The sequence below is a fragment of the Schistocerca cancellata genome, chromosome 10 (genome assembly GCF_023864275.1).
Source record: "Schistocerca cancellata isolate TAMUIC-IGC-003103 chromosome 10, iqSchCanc2.1, whole genome shotgun sequence".
NCBI classification, from domain to species: Eukaryota; Metazoa; Arthropoda; class Insecta; order Orthoptera; family Acrididae; genus Schistocerca; species Schistocerca cancellata.
Genome location: NC_064635.1, coordinates 61,645,736 through 61,666,441, shown reverse-complemented (window position 1 = coordinate 61,666,441; position 20,706 = coordinate 61,645,736). Strand labels below are relative to the sequence as shown.

Here is a 20,706-nt window from a genome sequence, read left to right as displayed (position 1 = left end):
CGCTGCGAGGACAATCCTCAATATTGCCGTGCCCGCTTTCATCACGTAACCTGCTTGCCCACCTACTAACTGTACTGCGATCGACAGCAACATCTCCGTACACCTTTTTCAACCTCCTGTGGATGTTTCCCACTGTCTAGTTTTCACAGCACAGGAATTCTATGACAGCACGTTGCTTCTGACGAACGTCAAGTGTAGCAGCCATCTTGAAGACATGCTGTGATGGCGCCACTCACGGGAACAGGTTGAACTAAGTTTGAAAACAAGCGGGAAGGATATACCTACACACTTTAAAACTTTCACATATGCAGAATGAAAACTGTATTTTTACAAAAGTAGTGTGCATTTCTTTTGGAGTGACCCTCGTAATCGTTTCATGTACTCCATACACACTGTTGCAACAATAAATCTTGACTGAATTGGAAACCTCGAAAGGCTTTTCTGGTGTTGTATACGGACGCAGATTTAGTATGAAGTCGGCGGCGTTTGCAGTTCACTACCTTCACCCCCACAGACACTAGTACTGCATGCTTAAGGATGGAGATGTCACATAGCCCAGGTGCTTCGCCTTGAGTACTAAGCTGCTTGTCATTCAAGAGCCGGAGTACGAAGAACTGGTGGCAATTTGTCATGTAGCTAATTCATGCAAACTACTACTTTAATACTGACAACAGCGTCAATTTCCAACAACGTAGTTTTAGCGATAAAAGGAACAAGAATTTCTTCTCCCTACATAGTATCTCAACGAAGTTCTGGTTGTTAAGTCACATGTCGCGAACAGAAACTCATAATTATATGCAAGGCGAAGTTTGATAAGCGTCCGTCCTCCATTTCTTACAAATCCCTCGATTGCCTTTTGTTTCACGGCCGCGCAGGAGACCTCACGTAACCGTCTTGGTGGTATTTGATAAGTCACTGTGCCAATTGCCTGTAAGTATACAATTGCAACGTCAAGAATGATATCGAACAACAATATTTTATTTGTTGAGCGTTTGCAGTACATCTGGAAGAATACGTGTTAAGTTTGTCATTTCGGAGTATTCAGGATGCGTGATTAGTTCGCAGAATTGCCACTTCTGAAAGAAACAATGTCTTTCCAGAGTGTTCGGAAATTCCCGTTACGAACTTCTAGGACATGTAGAGGGGAGTGAGTACATAATAATTTGAATAGGAACCCATGTCCAGAAACATATCGTTTCCGTTCCACGACAGTTTCAGTTGAGATGTTCAACTTATCCACTTCTTCCTGACGAACTGAATTGGGTTTGATGCAGTACACTTATTACACGTCAGTTCGAAAGGAAACATGACTAAACATCCAATTATCACTTAAGGACATATGTTTGCACTAACACTTAAACCTTGCATGTTCTCATTATTCCAGAACAATAAAGAAAGCAGCATACTGTAAGTACTCAACAGTACTGATGCATTGCAACAGCGATTCGATGTGGCGACCACCAACGTTGTTGCACGTGTTGTACCTGCGACGCATGTTCTGGTTCACCGTCTCCATCTCACCTGGTGTCTTTTCAGTTTCTAGTGCAGCGACCACAGCTCGTGCCACCAGATCTCCCTCCGTCTCGTTAATTAAATTTCGCATACGATACCACAATAAGTCACGTGATCTGTCTACACTAGGTTTTCCGTGATTTCCCTAAATCGCTTCAGTCAAATGCCAGGGTGGTTCCCTTGAAACTGCACGGCCGGCTTCCTTCCCTAATCCAATGCGACCGCTGACCCAGTCTTTAAAGTCCATTTACTGCCCGAAATATGCACGGGATGAAATTCGCGCAGGGAAGACAGAGTGCACGATATATATATATATATATTGAAGAGCCCAAGAAACTGGTACACCTGCTTAATATCATGTAGGGTCCCCGTCCCGTGAGGACGCAGAAGTGCCACAACACGACGTGAATCCTGCAGGGCTGTCCATAAATCCGTAACAATACAACGGGCTGGTGATCTCTTCTGAATGGTAAAGTTCCAAGATGTTCCAGGTATGCTCAATAATGTTCATAGCTCGGGAGTTTGGTGGCCAGCGAAAGTGTTTAAACTCAGAAAAGTGTTTCTGTAGCAATTCTGGACGTGTGGGGTGTCGCATTGATCTGCTGGAATTGCCCAAGTCCGTCGGAATGCACAATGGACATGAATGGATCCACGTGATCAGACAGGATGCTTACGTATGTGTCACCAGTCACAATAGTATCTAGACGTATCACGATCCCATATCACTCCAACTGCACACGCCCCACGTCATTACAGAGCCTCCACCAGCTTGAACAGTCTCCTGCTGACATGCAGTGTCCCTGGGTTCGTGAAGTTGTCTCCATACCCGCTCACGTTCACCCGCTCGACTCAATTTGAAACGAGACTCGTCCGACCAGGCAACATGTATCCAGTCATCAACTGTCTAAGGTCAGTGTTGACTGGCCAAAGCGAGGTGTAAAGCTTTCTGTCGTGCAGTCATCGAGGGTACACGAATGAGACTTCGGCTCTGAAAGCCCATATGGATGATGTTTCATTGAATCGTTCGCTCGCTGACACTTGTTGATGGCCCAGGGTTGAAATCTGCAACAATTTTCGGAAGGGTTGCACTTCTGTCACATTGAACCTCGCAGATGCTGTGTGTCCCATCTCTCGTACGCCGATTATAACACCACGTTCAAACTCACTTAAATCTCGATAACCTGCCATTGTAGCAGCAGTAACCGATCTAACAACTGCAACAGACACTTTTATATGGGCTCTGCCGACCACAGCGCCGTATTCTGCCTATTTACATATGTCTGCATTTGAACATGCATGCCTATACCAGTTTCTTTGGCGCTTCAGCGGATATAACTCGCTAACGCAGGCCGGTGCAGTGGTGCTTCACCTGGAGGTCAGCCGGTTTAAATCCTTATGGTGGATGACATTTTCACTGCCCTTGAGTCGCCGGCAAGGCGAGCAGAGGCGGTGATGTAAGGTCCCTGATCGCTCACTGCCTTGGATTAAATTCCGAACCTCACCGCAGTGTCTCATGGAGTGAGAGTATGTGACACTGTAGATCAGGCTGTTCCAACCGAGCTCCAGGGAACCGGAGCGCTCCGGAGCGCTCACTGCGGCAGCTCAGAGCCCGCGTGGAGGTGGAAAGCGAACTCACTGCCCCCTGGCCGCATGCAGCCGCAACTGACGCAATAACCCGTGTTCAATGACATCTATGACTAGCCGCGGGAGCCCTGTACCTCTATTGGAGGATACCTTTCTTTGAGAGAGATGGTCGTCCGCAGTGTCTTGTATGTCATGCAGTATTTAATTCTGCGAAGAGGTACAATATATAACAACATTATACACGTCTTCACGCAGTGCACTACGATCAGGTAGAAGGCGTTGCACGCAGAGAACTGGTAGCCAGGCTTCAGAACGACATACCAGGGGACCTAAGTTTACAAACGGTTTCGTAATGCGGAGGGTATCAAAACATGCAAATAAGTTCGTGTTCTGTAATGCGTTTATAATTTTCAGGTGAATGAGAGCGGAGAAAACACTACTGAATCTGCAATTCGAGCAAACTACAGGGTCGCTCACATCATTGCGACGAGTGGCAAGCCGTTTTCGGTGGGACCACTCGTAAAATCGTGCATGGTAGCAGTTGCAGAATGTTTGTTTCCGAGGGAGGTGCAGGTAATTGAAGGGGTTTGCCTGTCGAAGCAAACAATGTCTCGTCGAATCCTGGACATGGCAGCGGATTTAGAGACACAGCTCAGGAAAAAGGCGGAGAGCTTTGTTGCGCTTGACGAAAGCACCGACATATCGGACTGTGCCAAGCTTGCAGTCTTTGTGCGTGGTGTCGACATGGAGCTACAAGTAACTGAAGAGCTCTTGGATGTGTTACCACTCGATTACACCGCAACAGGACGTGACATTTTTGAAGCTGTTTGTGAATCAGTGGACAATATGAATTTGCCGTGGGATAATCTCCATTCTGTAGCGACAGACGGTGCAGCACAAATTATCGGGTGTCACCAAGGTTTTGCTTCCCGTTTGAAAAATAAACTCAGGGACGAATTCGGGAAAGTCATTTTGACTCTTCATTGTTTTATTCTCCAAGAGGCACTGTGTGCTGAAACAGTAGAGCTAGGTTGCGTAATGAAAGATGTCGTGAAGTGTGTGAATTTTGTGCGGCGTCACGGTATAAATCATCGCCAATTCAAAGGATTCCTGAAAGATATGGAAGCGGAGTATGGGGATATACCTTACCACAGTACAGTTCGTTGGCTGAGTCGGGGAAAAGTTCTTGATGTTTTCTTTGCCATTCGTGAGGAAATATCCCTTTTTCTCGAAATGAAAGGGGAAGAAATGCGTTGTCTGAAAGATTTAAAATGGATATCAGACGTGGCGTTCCTAGCTGACACAACTATGCATCTGAATAATTTAAATCTGTCATTGCAGGGCAAAGGGCGGCTAATCGTTGACATGCACGACCAGATCAAAGCGTTCATGGAAAGTTACGTTTATTTGAGAGGCAGATGAGTAATGGACATTTAACGTTCTTCAGTCGTCTTGCTTCTTTAAAACTACCTGAAGGTACGACTTTCGGCGATTACCAAGCAAAGTTAAAGCAGCTCATCACGTCGTCTGAAACACGATTCCGTGATCTCACTAGTTTGGAAATGGAACTTAAGGTGTTCAGCACTTCTTTTTCAGTTTCCCCCGATGACTCGTCATCGTCAATTCAATTGGAGATTATTGATTTGCAAAATTTAACTTTGTTGAAAGAGAGGTACAACACGTTGGATTTGTCACTATGGTATCGTTCATTACAGCAAAAAACATTTCCCAAGCTTCACAAAAATGCCGCTCAGATCATGTGCATGTTTGTATCTACATATTGTTGTGAGCATCTTTTCTCAGCAATGAGAAGAGGAAAAAGTTAGGAACGATCGTTTCTTCAGGATGCAACTATGAAGGTCATCCTCCGCATTAACGCTGCGAACACTTTGACGCCTGATATCTCCGATCTTGTAATGAAAAGAAAATGTCAAGCTACAGAGGCCCAATAAATATAATATGCAATTTCTTGTAAAACAGTTGTTTCTTATTTATTTCCTGAACATCGTATTTCCTGGTGTAGCATGTCACCACGCCTTAGCAGCTAAGAGTATGAGGTTGTCGATCTTGTAAGACGCAGCTGGAACATCAAAACGCTTGCCTTGCCGCCTGCCTGAGCCAGGCGTACCACGTGCCGTCGTGCCGGCCCACTTGAACGGTCACAGCGAGTGACACAGCTCCCTGGAGCAGGGAGCGCTCCGCGGCTCACAACAGAGCTGACGAGCTGGAACAGCCTGCTGTAATGGTGATCCGCCCACCAGATGGGGACGTTAAGTTCGGGTTCCTCCTTGGAGGAGGCGGCTTTACTGGTAGCAGGGGCTGTGTGGCGTGGACTGGGTGGTGTTTTAGTTTAGAGGGTCTCGGGACACAGGAAGGGCTTCAGTCACAAACGGTGTAGGCTGAACACAGGAAGAAGGTAGATACAGGAACCATTAGTATAACAGTTGTCGTAGCTGTGTTGGGAAAGTACCAGAGCTCCAAGCGCTAATAGAAATCACTGCCTTGGATTATAGCCTCGTGACGGTGCGGTTCTAGGCGCTACAGTCTGGAGCCGAGCGACCGCTACGGTCGCAGGTTCGAATCCTGCCTCGGGCATGGATGTGTGTGATGTCCTTAGGTTAGTTAGGTTTAAGTAGTTCTAAGTTCTAAGCGACTGATGACCTCAGAAGTTAAGTCGCATAGTGCTCAGAGCCATTTGATTATAGGCTCTGAAAGCTGGCTAAAGCCGGATACAGCTCAGCCGAAATTTTTGCGAAGAAGCTAACGGTGTTCCGAAAAATTAGGCTAAACACGCTTGGAGGTGGCGTGTTTGTTGCTGTTACAAGTAGATGAACTTGTCGCGAAATTGAAGTTTACACTTCCCGTGAGAGCAGAGGTCCTTGTTGGCAACCAGAGTAAAATAATAATTGGATCCTCTTACCGACCTCCTAGTTCAGATGATACAGTTGCTGAAAGGTTCAAAGAAAACTCGAGTTTGATTTCAAACACCTTCCCGACTCATACGATAATAGTTGATGGTGACTTTAATTTACCCTCGGTATGTTGGCGAAAATACATGTTTAATTCCGGAGGTACGCATAAAATATCATCCCAAATTGTGCTAAACGCATTCTCTGAAAATTATTTCGAGCAGTTAGTTCATGAGCCCACGCGAATAGTAAACGGTAGTGAAAACACACTTGACTGCTTTAGCAACAAATAATCCTGAGTAAATAACGAGCATCAAAACCGATATAAGGATTAGTGAACAGAGGGTTGTCGTAGCTAGATTGAATATTGCAATCCCCAAATCCACGAAAAATAACCGAAAAATATACCTATTCAAAAAAGCAGATAAAAATTCACTTGCCGCCTTCTAAGAGACAATCTCCACTCATTCCCAATTAATAATATAAGTGTAGACCAGATGTGGCTTAAATTCAAAGAAATACTATCGGCAGCAATTGAGAGACTAATACCAAATAAACTAACAAACGACGGAGCTGATCGTTCTTGATACACAAAACGGGTTAGAACACTGTTGCAGAAACAACGAAACAGACATGCCAAATTTAAACAGACGCAAAATCCCCAAGATTGGCGATCTTTTACAGAAGCTCGAAATTTAGCGCGGAGTTCAATGCGAGATGCCTATAACAGTTTCCACAACGAAACTTTCTCTCGAAACCTGGCAGAAAATCCAAAGAGATTCTGGTCGTAGGGGAAGTATGTTAGCGGCAAGAAACAATCAATGGCTTGTCTGCGCGATAACAATGGAGATACTATCGAAGACAGTGCTGCCAAAGCAGAGTTACTAAACACAGCCTACCGAAATTTCTACACAAAAGAAGACGAAGTAAATATTCCAGAATTCGAATCGAGAACAGCTGCCAAAATGAGTAACGTAGAAGTAAATGTCCTCGGAGTAGTGACTTAATAAAAGCAAGTCTTCTGGCCCAGACTGTATACCAGTTATGTTTCTTTCAGAGTATGCTGATGCATTAGCTCCATACTTAACAATCATATACAACCGTTCGCTCTATGAAATATCCGTACCCAAAGACTGGAAAGCTGCACAGGTCACACCAATATTCAAGGAAGGTAGTAGGAGTAATCAACTAAATTACAGGCCCACATCGTTAACGTCGATAAGCAGCAGAATTTTAGAACATATACTGTGTTCGAACATTATGAATTACTTCGAAGGAAACGGTCTATTGACACATAGTCAACATGGGTTGAGAAAACATCGTTCCTGTGAAACACAACTAGCTCTTTATTCACATGAAGTACTGAAGTATTGATAAGGGATTTCAAATCGATTCCGTATTCCTGGATTTCCGGAAGGCTTTTGACACTGTACCACACAAGCAGCTCGTAGTGAAATTGCGAGCTTTTGGAATATTGTCTCAGTTATGTGACTGGATTTGCGATTTCCTGTCAGAGAGGTCACAGTTCGTAGTAATTGACGGAAATTCATCGAGTAAAACAGAAGTGATTTCAGGCGTTCCCCGAAGTAGTGTTATAGGCCTTTTGCTGTTCCTTATCTATATAACCGATTTGGGAGGCAATCTGAGCAGCCGTCTTAGGTTGTTTGCAGATGATGCTGTCGTTTATCGACTAATAAAGTCATCAGAAGATCAAAACAAACTGCAAAACGATTTAGAAAAGATATCTGAATGGTGCGAAAAGTGGCAGTTGAACCTAAATAACGAAAAGTGTGAGGTCATCCACGTGAGTGCTAAAAGGAACTCGTTAAACTTCGGTTAAACGATAAATCAGTCTAATCTAAAAGCCGCAAATTCAACTAAATACCTAGGTATTACAATTACGAACATCTTAAATTGGAAATAACACGTAGAAAATGTTGTGGGGAAGGGTAACCAAAGGCTGCGTTTTATTGTCACGACTCTTAGAAAATGTAACAGACCTACTAAGGAGACTGCCTACACTACGCTTGTCCGTCCTCTTTTAGAATACTGCTGCGCGGTGTGGGATCGTTACCAGATAAGACTGACAGAGTACATCGAAAAAGTTGAGAGAACGGCAGCACGTTTTGTATTATCGCGCAATATGGGAGAGAGTGTCACAGAAATGATACAGGATTTGGGCTGGACAGCATTAAAAGAAAGGCGTTTTTCGTTGCGACGGAATCTTCTCACGAAATTCCAATCACCAACTTTCTCATCCGGATGCGAAAATTTTTTGTTGACACCGACATAAATAGGCAGGAACGATCACCACGAAAAAATAAGGGAAATCAGTGCTCGTACGGTAAGATATAGTTGTTCATTCTTTCCGCAAGCTATATGAGATTGGAATGATACGAGGTGCATTCAAGTTCTAAGGCCTCCGATTTTTTTTCTCCAGACTGGAAAGAGATAGAAACATGCACATTGTTTTAAAATAAGCCCGCGTTCATTGTAAATATGTCACAGAGATGGCAGCACCGTACGGCAGATGGAATTTTACCGCCAGCGGCGAGAATGAGAACTGTTTTAAATACTTAAAATGGCGACGTTTTCCTTACTTGAACAGCGTGCAATCATTCGTTTTCTGAATTTGCGTGGTGTGACACCAATTGAAATTCATCGTCAGTTGAAGGAGACATGTGGTGATGGAGTTATGGATGTGTCGAAAGTGCCTTCGTGGGTGCGACAGTTTAATGAAGGCAGAACATCGTGTGACAACAAACCGAAACAACCTCGGGCTCGCACAAGCCGGTCTGACGACATGATCAAGAAAGTGGAGAGAATTGTTTTGGGGGATCGCCAAATGACTGTTGAACAGATCGCCTCCAGAGTTGGCATTTCTGTGGGTTCTGTGCACACAATCCTGCATGACGACCTGAAAATGCGAAAAGTGTCATCCGGGTGGGTGCCACAAATGCTGACGGACGACTACATGGCTGCCCGTGTGGCATGTTGCCAAGCAATGTTGACGCGCAACGACAGCATGAATGGGACTTTCTTTTCGTCGGTTGTGACAATGGATGAGACGTGGATGCCATTTTTCCATCAAGAAACAAAGTGCCAGTCAGCTCAATGGATGCACACAGATTCACCGCCACCAAAAATATTTCGGGTAACCGCCAGTGCTGAAAAAATGATGGTGTCCATGTTCTGGGACAGCGAGGGCGTAATCCTTACCCATTGCGTTCCAAAGGGAACTACGGTAACAGGTGCATCCTACGAAAATGTTTTGAAGAACAAATTCCTTCCTGCACTGCAACAAAAACGTCTGGGAAGGGCTGCACGTGTGCTGCTTCACCAAGACAATGCACCCGCGCATCGAGCTAACGTTACGCAACAGTTTCTTCGTGACAACAACTTTGAAGTGATTCCTCATGCTCCCTACTCACCTGACCTGGCTCCTAGTGACTTTTGGCTTTTTCCAACAATGAAAGACACCCTCCGTGGCCGCACATTCACCAGCCGTGCTGCTATTGCCTCAGCGAGTTTCCAGTGGTCAAAACAGACTCCTAAAGAAGCCTTCGCCGCTGCCATGGAATCATGGCGTCAGCGTTGTGAAAAATGTGTACGTCTGCAGGGCGAGCAATTACGTCGAGAAGTAACGCCAGTTTCATCGATTTCGGGTGAGTAGTTAATTAGAAAAAAAATCGGAGGCCTTAGAACTTGAATGCACCTCGTAGAGAATTGTGAAGGTGGTTCGATGAACCCTCTGCCCGCACTTAAATGTGATTTGCAGAGTATCCATGTAGATGTAGAGCTATTCAAGAGAGCCAATCTCTGCGCAAACACTGTGTTTGACCCTCTCTCTTCTCTCAGTATGATCCTACAACACACACATGAGACTGCAGTATACGCGCATCCATTACACTCAACCACTCTCTGCAAAGTACACGTAAGACACAAGTCTCATGTATCCACAAGGGAAGTTGCGAATGTGGGTAGAGGACAGTCGCCTGAACCCACGCTGTGTGATATCCCATCAAATAATGCCACACGACACTTACATTTTCTTTTTTTCCCTTTTTTTTTTTTTTTACAGTCTTCTGTACTGCTGTCAGCAACTTGGTTCGTCACAAAGGATCACCCGTTCGCAGTTTGAGAAACTCACGACGAAACCGCCATCTTCGCTCCAGAGGGCAGCCCGTTTCTGCACGCCACGCGAGCCACCGGGCGACTCCTCGATTTCCCGAGCTCCACGGAAATATTTAGAATCCCGGCCCTCAGCCAGTAGAACTAGCGGCCGCGTTCAAGACGTGTGGGCTTTCCGGCCGCGGGCTTCGCGACCTGACCTGTGACGTCATCGTGGTGTTTCCGACCGTCAAAGGAAGCCGCATTAGGGAGGTTCTGCCGACCGTCGTGTAATACGAATTTCCCTTCACGTTTTCTCCATGCTTAGGAATGGCCATACACACGATACATAAGGGATTTTTAAATTTTTGGTTTTTAATTTGTTATTTTTACCTTTTCTATTTTTTATTTTACCTTTTGTTTCTACAACATTACCGCAGAAAATGATTAATTTTCTTCTATTGTTTTATGAAATGTTAATTATTCACTCACTTTTTTGTACGAAATCCAGAGATTTTAAACGTTCTTAAAACCCACGAGTCGTTATACATTCTTATCTACATCTACATCAATACAAATCACATTTAAGTACCTGGCAGACGGTTCATCGAACTACCTTCACAACAATTATCTATTATTGAACTCTCGCACAGCGCATGGAAAAACGACGACACATATTTTGCCATGTGAGCTGTGATTTCCCTTATTTTATTGTGATGATCATTTCTCCCTATGTAAGTCGGTGTCAACAAAATATTTTCGCATTCGGAGGAGAAAGTTGGTAATTGGAATTTCTTGCAGATTCCGTCGCAACGAAAAACGCCTTTTTTTTTAATGCATCCAAAATCCTGTATCATTTCTGTGACACACTCTCCCATTTTCGCGATAATACAATACGTGCTGCCCTTCTTCGAACTTTCTCCATGTACTCCGTCAGTCCTATCTGGTAAGGATCCCACACCGCGCAGCAGTGTTCTAAAAGAGGACGGACAAGCGTAGTGTAGGCAGTCTCCTTAGTAGGTCTGTTACATTTTCTAAGAGTCCTGCCAATGAAACGCAGCCTTTGGTTAGCCTTCCCCATAACATTTTCTACGTGTTCTTTCCAATTTAAGTTGTTGGTAATTGTAATACCTAGGTATTTAGTTCAATTTACGGCTTTTAGATTAGACTGATTTATCGTGTAACCGAAGTTTAACGAGTTCCTTTTAGCACTCACGTGGATGACCTCACACTTTTCGTTATTTAGGTTCAACTGCCACTTTTCGCACCATTCAGATATTTTTTCTAAATCGTTTTGCAGTTCGTTTTGATCTTCTGATGACTTTATTAGTCGATAAACGACAGCGTCATCTACCAACAACTGAAGAAGGCTGCTCAGATTGTCTCCCAAATCGTTTATATAGATAAGGAACAGCAAAGGGCCTATAACACTACCTTGGGAACGACAGAAATCACTTCTGTTTCACTCGATGACCCTCCGTCAATTACTATGAACTGTGACCTCTCTGACAGGAAACCACGAATCCTGTCACATAACTGAGACGATATTCCATAAGCGCGCAATTTCACTACAAACCGCTTTTGTGGTACAGTCTCTAAAGCCTTCCGGAAATCTAGAAATACGGAATCAATTTGAAATCCCTTATGAATAGCACGCAACACTCCGTGAGGGTAAAGAACTAGTTGTGTTTCACAAGAACGATGTTTTCTAAATCCTTGTTGACTCTGTGTCAATAGACCGTTTTCTTCGAGGTAATTCCTAATGTCCTAACACAGTACATGTTCCAAAATCCTGCTGCATATCGACGTTAATGATATGGGCCTGTAATTTAGTGGATTACCCATACTGCCTTTCTTGAATATTGGTGTGACCTGTGCAACTTTCCAGTGTTTGGAGATGGATCTTTCGCCGAGCCAACGGTTGTATATGATCGTTAAGTACGGTGGTATACAGTCTGGACCGGAAGTCTTGCTTTTGTTAAGTGAGTTGATTCACTACTCCGAGGATATCCACTTTTACGTTACACATGTTGGCAGCTGTTCTCGTTTCGAAATCTGAGATATCTACGTCGTCGTTTTTGGTGAAGGAATTTCGAAAGGCTGTGTTTAGTAATTGTGCTTTTGCAGCACTGTCGTCGATAGTATTACCATTGGTATGGTGGAGAGAAGACACTGATTGTGTCTTGGCGCTAGTATACTTCACATACGACCAGAATCTCTTTGGATTTGTGCAATATTTCGAGAGAAAGTTTCGTTGTGGAAACTATTATAAACATCTCGCATTGAAGTCCGCGCTAAATTTCGAGCTTCTGTAAAAGATAGTGAATCTTGGTGATTTTGCATCCATTTGAATTTCGCATGTTTTTTTCGTTGTTTCTGCAACAGTGTTGTGACCCGTTTTGTGTCCAAGAAGGATCTGCTCCGTCGTTTGTTAGTTTATTTGGTATAAATCTCTCAACTGCTGTCTATACTACACTCCTGGAAATGGAAAAAAGAACACATTGACACCGGTGTGTCAGACCCACCATACTTGCTCCGGACACTGCGAGAGGGCTGTACAAGCAATGATCACACGCACGGCACAGCGGACACACCAGGAACCGCGGTGTTGGCCGTCGAATGGCGCTAGCTGCGCAGCATTTGTGCACCGCCGCCGTCAGTGTCAGCCAGTTTGCCGTGGCATACGGAGCTCCATCGCAGTCTTTAACACTGGTAGCATGCCGCGACAGCGTGGACGTGAACCGTATGTGCAGTTGACGGACTTTGAGCGAGGGCGTATAGTGGGCATGCGGGAGGCCGGGTGGACGTACCGCCGTATTGCTCAACACGTGGGGCGTGAGGTCTCCACAGTACATCGATGTTGTCGCCAGTGGTCGGCGGAAGGTGCACGTGCCCGTCGACCTGGGACCGGACCGCAGCGACGCACGGATGCACGCCAAGACCGTAGGATCCTACGCAGTGCCGTAGGGGACCGCACCGCCACTTCCCAGCAAATTAGGGACACTGTTGCTCCTGGGGTATCGGCGAGGACCTTTCGCAACCGTCTCCATGAAGCTGGGCTACGGTCCCGCACACCGTTAGGCCGTCTTCCGCTCACGCCCCAACATCGTGCAGCCCGCCTCCAGTGGTGTCGCGACAGGCGTGAATGGAGGGACGAATGGAGACGTGTCGTCTTCAGCGATGAGAGTCGCTTCTGCCTTGGTGCCAATGATGGTCGTATGCGTGTTTGGCGCCGTGCAGGTGAGCGCCACAATCAGGACTGCATACGACCGAGGCACACAGGGCCAACACCCGGCATCATGGTGTGGGGAGCGATCTCCTACACTGGCCGTACACCACTGGTGATCGTCGAGGGGACACTGAATAGTGCACGGTACATCCAAACCGTCATCGAACCCATCGTTCTACCATTCCTAGACCGGCAAGGGAACTTGCTGTTCCAACAGGACAATGCACGTCCACATGTATCCCGTGCCACCCAACGTGCTCTAGAAGGTGTAAGTCAACTACCCTGGCCAGCAAGATCTCCGGATCTGTCCCCCATTGAGCATGTTTGGGACTGGATGAAGCGTCGTCTCACGCGGTCTGCATGTCTAGCACGAACGCTGGTCCAACTGAGGCGCCAGGTGGAAATGGCATGGCAAGCCGTTCCAGCATCTCTACGATCGTCTCCATGGGAGAATAGCAGCCTGCATTGCTGCGAAAGGTGGATATACACTGTACTAGTGCCGACATTGTGCATGCTCTGTTGCCTGTGTCTATGTGCCTGTGGTTCTGTCAGTGTGATCATGTGATGTATCTGACCCCAGGAATGTGTCAATAAAGTTTCCCCTTCCTGGGACAATGAATTCACGGTGTTCTTATTTCAATTTCCAGGAGTGTATTTCTTTGAATTCAAACTACGTCTGGTCTACATTTACACTGCTAATTTGGAAGGAGTGGAGATTGTCCCGCAGGAAAGCGGCAAGTGAATTTTTATCTCCTTTTCTGAATAGGTATATTTTTCGTTTATTTTTGGAGGATTTGGGGGCTATGTCTTTTAACCTGTTGTCAAGATCTGTGCATCTTTTTCTCCTTTTTTTGAAGAAGCAGGCCAGTGGAATCTTTTTGAATTTCAAATATAGCATCTACTGCTGCCTTCTTCAGACTTTTTTTATCGAACAGTATACGTTCGGAGCCGGCCGGGGTGGCCGAGCGGTTCTAGGCGCTAAAGTCTGGAACCGGGCGACCGCTACGGTCGCAGATTCGATTCCTGCCTCGGGCATGGGTGTGTGTGATGTCCTTAGCTTAGTTAGGTTTAAGTAGTTCTAAGTTCTAGGGGACTGATGACCTCAGAGCAATTTGAACCGTATACGTTCGGAGGTTTTTTGATTTATTGAGCAGTTAAGTATCTAATGCCGACCCCATCCATGGCCCTGTGCCACTGGTTAAAGAAATTACACTTTGAAACTTTCTGGCAGATTAAAACTGTGTGCCGGACCGAGACTCGAACTCGGGACCTTTGCCTCTCGCGGGCAAGTGCTCTATCGTCTGAGCTACCCAAAGCACGACTCACGCCCCGTCCTCAAAGCTTTACTTCTGCCGGTACCTCGTCTCCTTGGAGACCTCCAAAGGAGACGAGCAACTGGCAGAAGTAAAGCTTTGAGGACTGGGCGTGAGTCGTGCTTGGGATATTTTTGAATTTCAAATATAGCATCTACTACTGCCTTCTTCAGACTTTTTTATCGAACAGTATACGTTCGGAGCCGGCCGGGGTGGCCGAGCGGTTCTAGGCGCTAAAGTCTGGAACCGGGCGACCGCTACGGTCGCAGATTCGATTCCTGCCTCGGGCATGGGTGTGTGTGATGTCCTTAGCTTAGTTAGGTTTAAGTAGTTCTAAGTTCTAGGGGACTGATGACCTCAGAGCAATTTGAACCGTATACGTTCGGAGGTTTTTTGATTTATTGAGCAGTTAAGTATCTAATGCCGACCCCATCCATGGCCCTGTGCCACTGGTTAAAGAAATTACACTTTGAAACTTTCTGGCAGATTAAAACTGTGTGCCGGACCGAGACTCGAACTCGGGACCTTTGCCTCTCGCGGGCAAGTGCTCTATCGTCTGAGCTACCCAAAGCACGACTCACGCCCCGTCCTCAAAGCTTTACTTCTGCCGGTACCTCGTCTCCTTGGAGACCTCCAAAGGAGACGAGCAACTGGCAGAAGTAAAGCTTTGAGGACTGGGCGTGAGTCGTGCTTGGGTAGCTCAGATGATAGAGCACTTGCCCGCGAGAGGCAAAGGTCCCGAGTTCGAGTCTCGGTCCGGCACACAGTTTTAATCTTCCAGGAAGTTTCATATCAGCGCACACTCCGCTGCAGGATGAAAATCTCATTGTGGAAATTACACATTGCTTCAAATTTGTCCGTGTACGTATCCAATGTAGGGCATATTGCACTAATGCACGGGGCAAACGCCCTAAAAATCGAAATATTCGATGAAATGCGCCGATTCTGTGAAAACAGAGACGCCAGCGGCGATGCGTTCAGCTACGAAAAGGGCTTTTAGGAAGAAAATGAGGGCTTATCTGGTCAAAGTAGCAGAAAGCGGCGATCCAGTAGCCGGAGCGATAGTTATTATGGACCAGGCATCAACGATATCCCTAAAGATTCAAGCCTTGTCCCTTGTTTTTACATGGCAAATAATTGCCAAACTTTAAACGCGTTTCTCTCAAAACCATGTTTTTCGGCATGCTTCTCGTCGCCCATGCTACAATTTTCATCAGATTTTAATGTTTTTTAGTTTCCCTTTAAGAAAGAAAGATTATTTTATTTATTTATCGTATCAGAAGCAAACTAAAAAAAAAAAAGAAAAACCAATATTAGATACATTACTACATACATACATTATGGTTTATAAATTAAACTAGTCAAGAATTAAATAAATGATTAGACACAGAATGTGTCGTCAAACATAAGGTAATTTTAATCTATACAGTGGATGCCCAAAAATTTGCAACGTGCAGTGCACTTTGTGTAGCATTTACGAGGTCCTCCATGGTGCACACAGTTGGAGGTAATGTGCATTGTAGTAGATGTGTTGATGTCTGCACGGCAGCTCCGCAGTCACACTGGAGAGAGTCCACCTGGAAGCCCCACCTCTCCAGACTACTCTTGGATCTTGTGACAGAAGAACGCAGGCGGTTGAGTGATTTCCATGTGGACCATTTCTCTGTGTGGCCTGGGGGAAGAACTTCTTGCGGGATCAGCCACTCCTCCAGATGCTGGCATCTGACCTGCCATCTCTTCTCCCGGTGTTGATGTGGAGTGTCAGCGAGTGGTTCTGTACTGTGAAGGAAGCTCTTTCTAGACACAAGTCTTTGCTGTGCCGGTTGGTGGCCATGTAGTGGGTGGGCTTCGGATGTTAATGCCTTCTTCATTTCACTCCGTGCTGCTGTATCTCTTCGGATGTCCGGGGGGGCTATGCCGGATAAGCAGTACAGTTTTTCCACAGGTGTGGCTCTTAGACAACCCGTAGTGATACGACATGTCTCATTCAGAGCAACATCAACTTTCTTTGTATGTGTAGATCTGCACCATACTGGGCAAGCGTACTCAGCTGCAGAGTAGCAGAGGGCTAATGCGGATGTGCGCACTGTGTCTGGCTGTGCTCCCCATGTTGTTCCAGTCAGCTTCCTAACCACATTGTTCCTGGCAGCCACTTTTTGCTTTGTTTTTAAGCAGTGTTCCTTATATGTAAGAGCACTGTCCAGAGTGACTCCGAGGTATTTTGGAGTTTTGCAGTGTTCTAAAGAGGTTCCTTCCCAATCTATCTGCAAGGTTCTACTAGCCTGTCTGTTTCGGAGGTGGAAAGCACAGGTCTGGGTCTTAGAAGGATTTGGTTTCAATTGATTGTCCCTGTAATAGGCAGTTAATTCTTTCAGAGCATCAGTTAGCTTCCGCTCCACCCTCTCAAAGCTGTGATCTTGTGCTGTGATTGCTCGGTCATCTGCATATATGAAGCTTTGTGTTCCTTCTGGTAACGGCTGGTCATTAGTGCGTATATTGAAGAGGGTGGGTGCCAGTACACTGCCCTGTGGCAACCCATTTTTCTGCTGCCTCCATCTGCTTCTTTGTCCTTGATATTCCACAAAATATCTTCGGTTCTGCAGAAGATTTCTAATTAGACAAGTTAGTTTGTAGTCCTTGGTGAGGTTGTATAGCTTCAGCAACAAGAGTCTGTGGTTGACAGTGTCGTAGGCGGCTGAAAGATCTATAAACACCGCTCTTGTTATCTGCCGCCTTTGGAAGCCGTCCTCTATATGCTGTGTCAAATTCAACACCTGTGCTGTGCAGCTCTTCCCTTGTCTGAATCCAGCCTGTTGAGGGATCAGTAATGGTTCTATCATATCTGTAATTCTTTGGAGGATCAACGTTTCCAATACCTTATACAGGTGGCATAGGAGGGAGATTGGCTATAGCTTTTGGGGTCATCCCGGTCTTTCCCTGGTTTATGTATAGCTATAATTTTTGCTTTCCGCCAAGATTTTGGTATCTTTCCGCTCTTGACACAATTATTCATTAGCTCGAGTAGCCAGCACTTTGCGCCTGGACCAAAGTTCTTGATCTGTTCACTTCTTATGTCTCTACCCCTGCTGCTTTTCCGACTTTGCACTTATTTAGAGCTGAGTCGAGCTCATTCAAACTGAATGGTCGAGACAGAGTGTTTCCCTCTTGTTCGGGCTCCCTTTCCAGGGTTCGTCTCCCGATTTTACTGGTATGGTCAGGTTTACCATTTTTCAAAAGCTGGTGTGCGATCAGGTCTGCCTTCATATTTGTATGCGTATTGGGTTGGGAGGGATCATTGTTAAGGTGTCGTAACAATCTCCAGGACTTTTGACTACTTCTACTCATCTCACATTCTGTCATCAGTTTAATCTACCTCTCTTCGCCTCAGAGATTGAGGAGAGAGTATTTTGCGCAGCCAGATAAGTCTCCTCGCTATAAGGGTTTTCTTCATATAGTCGATAGTATCCGTCCAGCAGAGCAGCTGTTTCAGGTGTCACACCCTGCAGATACATTGTCCTACACCCTCTTGGAATTGATGCCCGGGAGCAATGTTTGACAGTTTGAACAAAGCTGTCATACTCTTCAGGAATAGGTCGCACAGACTTAATCTCCTTGTCCAGCATCTTAGCAATTTTTTTCCAATCAGCTTTCTTGAAATTGTATCTCCGTTTGAAATTCACCTCCTGTGGCCTTATTGCTGGAAGAACTTGACACAGTAGTGGCGTGTGTTGCGTCTTTAGCATGGGCGAACACACTGATTTGGAGCAAAGCTGTGTGATGTCTTCACTCACAAAGAGGAGGGCAGGGTTAAATCCACGTTGCCACCTGCCACTGTTGAAGGAAGGGGGTAGCTTGCTGTCATGTATAAGAGATAACTGGCAGGATTCAGCCCAGGAGAGGACTGCCTCCCCATTTTCGTCATCTTCAGAGTATCCCCACAAATTACTATGGCTGTAAAGTCACCGATTACTACAGACGTCTTGCTGTTATGGGAGGTCCTGGGTGGTGTGAAGGAATATGCAGCCGAAGGGGGCTTATACACAGAGGTAACCACGCAGTTACTCAGCTCCACTGAGATGACTTCGATGTTATTTTCTACGGTGCAGTGAGCACTGATTATCTGAAGCCCTGGTCTTACAAATATAGCACTTCCACACTGAGAGTGCGGTGTTTCTGCAGCTAGTTTCATGCCCCGTATTTTTGGTCGTCTCTGTCGCTCATCTCTATGCGTCTCTTGTATACACAGGACGTCGCATTTTTTGTCACGGCATAGGTTGGATAACAGATGTTCTTTGGCTGATGATATGCCTTCAATATTTATAGATATGATAGTTAAAGTTGGCTCTGATAAGGACCGTTTATTTACTCGCATGTTTGTTTGCTTCTGGTGTGAGAGAATCAGCCGTCTAGGTATACCTAGACGCCCAGCGGACGCCCGGATGTGTAAGGCTTAGTTGTCAGGACACCCCCTTCGTGGAGGCTTCTCTCATGTCCCCCAGAAAGAAAGATGAATTACCTTCAGTACATCGTAGCCGATTTTTTTATATTAAAATAAAAATAAAAATAAAATATTTTTTCGGCCCAAAAAGAAAGGTCTAAAAATTTCAATTTTTGTCAAATTTCGTCAAAAAATTATTTTTTTGCAAATCGCTACGATGAACTAAAATTACACTGAAGACCTAAAGAAACTGGTGTAGGTATGCGTATTCAAATACAGAGATAGATAAACGGACAGAATACGGCGCTGCGGTCGGCAACGCATATATAAGACAAGGGTCTGGCGCAGTTGTTAGATCGGTTACTGCGGCTACAATAGCACGTTATCAAGATTTAAGTGAGTTTTAACATGGTGTTACAGTCGGCGCATGACCGATGGAACACAGCATCTCCGAGATAGCGATGGAGTGGGGATTTTCCCTTAACCACCATTTCACGAGTGTACTGCGTATGTCAGGAATCCGGTAAAACATCAAATCTCCGACATCCCTGCGGCCGGAAAAAGATCCTGCAAGAACGAGACCAACGACGACTGAAGAGAATTGTTTAACGTGACAGAAGTGCAACCCTTCCGCAAACTGCTACAGATTTCAGTGTTGGACCATCAAGTGTCAGCGCGCGAACCATTCAACGAAACATCATCGATATGGGCTTTCGGAGCCGAAGACCCACTCGCGTACCGCTTGACGACTGCACAGCACAAAGCTTTACGCCTCGCCTGGGCCAATCCACACCGACATTGGACTGTTGATGGCTGGAAACATGTTGCCTCGTCGGACGAGTCTCGTTTCAAATCGTACCGAGCGGATGGACATGTACGGATATGGAGAAAGCCTCATGAATCCATAGACCCTGTATGTCAGCAGGGGACTGTTCAAGCTGATGGGGGCTCTGTAATGGTGTGGCGCGTGTGTAGTTTGCGTGATACAGGACCCTTGATACGTGTAGATAAGACTATGACAGGTGCCACTTACGTAAGCATCTTGTCTGATCACCTGCATCCAATGGTGTCCACTGTGTATTCTGACAGACTTGGGAAATTCCAGGAGGACAATGCGACAACCCACACTTCCAGAACTGCTAGAACGGCTCCAGGAACACTCTTCTTAGTTTAAACACTTCCGCTGGCCACCAAACTCCCCAGACGGGAACATTATTGAGTATATCTGGGATGCCTTGCAACGTGCTGTTCAGAAGAGATCTCCGGCCCCTGGTACTCTTCCGGATTTATGGACAGCTCTGCAGGATCCATGGTGTCAATGTCCTGCAGCACTACTTGAGACACTAGTCGAGTTCGTGCCACGTCGTGTTGCGGCGCTTCTGCGTGGGCCGTACATGATGTTAAGCAGGTGTACCAATTTCTTTGGCTCTTCAGTGTGTATCTGTAAGGATCAGGGTAACATGTTAATTTCATGTTTCGTAAAACCACAACCGTAGTTACAGCAGCTACCGTTGATCTATCTCGTTTGAGAGCTACCTCGGGAAAATCTCAAAATGGTTCAAATGGCTCTGAGCACTATGGGACTTAAGATCTACGGTCATCAGTCTCCTA

At 45.7% G+C, this 20,706-nt stretch overlaps 1 protein-coding gene across 1 annotated transcript in view; it reads left to right on the top strand.

Moving 5' to 3' along the window:
* The first annotated feature begins 909 nt into the window (after positions 1 to 909).
* The window catches only part of LOC126106677 (peroxidase-like), a 219,149-nt gene continuing 199,352 nt past the window's right edge, over positions 910 to 20,706 (top strand). Inside the window, exon 1 of the mRNA XM_049913045.1 lies at positions 910 to 930. The gene's annotated coding sequence lies outside the window, so the exon portion shown is untranslated. The remainder of the gene's footprint in view (positions 931 to 20,706) is intronic.